This window comes from Scyliorhinus torazame, chromosome 29, assembly GCF_047496885.1.
Source record: "Scyliorhinus torazame isolate Kashiwa2021f chromosome 29, sScyTor2.1, whole genome shotgun sequence".
In the NCBI taxonomy this organism is placed as follows: Eukaryota; Metazoa; Chordata; class Chondrichthyes; order Carcharhiniformes; family Scyliorhinidae; genus Scyliorhinus; species Scyliorhinus torazame.
The window spans coordinates 16,214,247-16,215,892 of NC_092735.1; positions in this window are offsets into that span (position 1 = coordinate 16,214,247).

Genomic DNA, 1,646 nt, shown 5'->3' on the forward strand with positions numbered 1-1,646 from the left:
TAAAATGAATGGAGCCCCCCTTGATGCAGCGAACCCCCCCCCCCCACCCCTCCCACGTCACAGGCCATCACTGATGAGGCTGGGGAAGGAACGAGACCCAAAATGACGGAAGTCTTTCGAGGAAAACATTTAAAAAATAAAGATGAGCAATTTGTACCAATTGAGCTCGGTGACATCAGTTGTGAATTCAGCCGAAGGTCGCTTGACTGTTACTTCGATATAAGTGGCCTGTTTATTTTGTGATAATTACACCTCACTAAATGGGGATATCATGCAAGCGTCGATACGGCGATACGTTCGCTATGGGCATCGCGCAGTATGATTTCGCGCCAGACGTTTTAGTCTCACTATAAACATGACAGGAGGGCTCAGAATAATCGTTTTCCTGTTGGCTTTTTCGCCATCTTAGTGTGCGGCCCTCTTCAAAAGAAACGGGCCTCCGAGGGTAAAAGGCCCATCCAACTGCTTCGGTGAAGCAGGAGAACCGTCGCCCTCTTCCCCCAGCCGCGCCAACACCAAAACACGCTTCAGAAACTGTAGAACATACCAGTGAAGGCGGGATGTCTCCCCCTTGGCTAGAGTGGTGAAACGTGCCAACAAAGCCCACTGCAGTCTGTAAATGATGCCAACATCACTCACGTTTCCGCCACCCAACTTCTGTTTCAATGTGAACGCGTACTTTCGACAAAATAAAACCATCACCACTCAATCCTTGGCTCGCCAAAGTCTTCTCAAACTCAGGTACTTCAACAAAACAGAAATCGCACAATTGACAAAAGCGTAAACATTCCATTAAAAACCCCAGAAAAAAACAGTCAACCACACTCTTCCTCAAATATTGTACAGGTCTGCAGTCACGCTATATACAAGTTCCGTGAGAGAGAGAAAAAGAAAAATCCCACTAAAGATTTAATAATGGGTGGTGTGCTTGAATCTGCGAATGCTCGGGGCAAACCGTTGCCGTGGGGCCGTTTAGAGCAAAGGTCTTTGGGAAGCCAGTCCTGGTGCCTCAAGGGCCGAATGGGGATCGTTCCAAGGTTCAAGGCCTGGTATGTGGCGGAAGGCCCCCAAGCATGGAAAGGCCTTGCCTCGTTCAGTCCATCGAATACCCCATACGTGGTTTTCTGTCAAGAATACGACCATTTCATTGCACCCTCCTTATCGACGATCTCCCCTTTGTAAAATGATGAGATTTCCTGAGCTCTTTATGAAGCCTCCGTGCTTTGTGCCGAATAGCAACCCCCCTCCGCCCACCCTCATCCCCACCCCTAACTCTCACCCACCCACTGCGTTATTTCATTCCCACCCCCCCTCCTGTCTCTTGAAGGAGTCCACCCATTGTGCAGTTCCTTAGCTTTTCATTGCTCTTCTGAGTCAGGAAGAACAACAAGATCCAGCCACCATGTTAATAATGAAAAGCCATTCAATGCACACAGGCATTAGGCCATTTGTATATCTAAATAGTCAACTTACTGCCTCTGTTTGAAGGCCCCCTTCTAACTGATCTCCACATTAAAATTCACAGGTGAACCAGCTGTCATCCCTCCCCCCTGAACCTGGCCCTCCGCTCCTTTTGGTCCCATTCTCGCAGCTACAGCCCCCCGCCCCCCCCCCCCCCCCGGCTTCTATTGACCACTTGGGCTGCC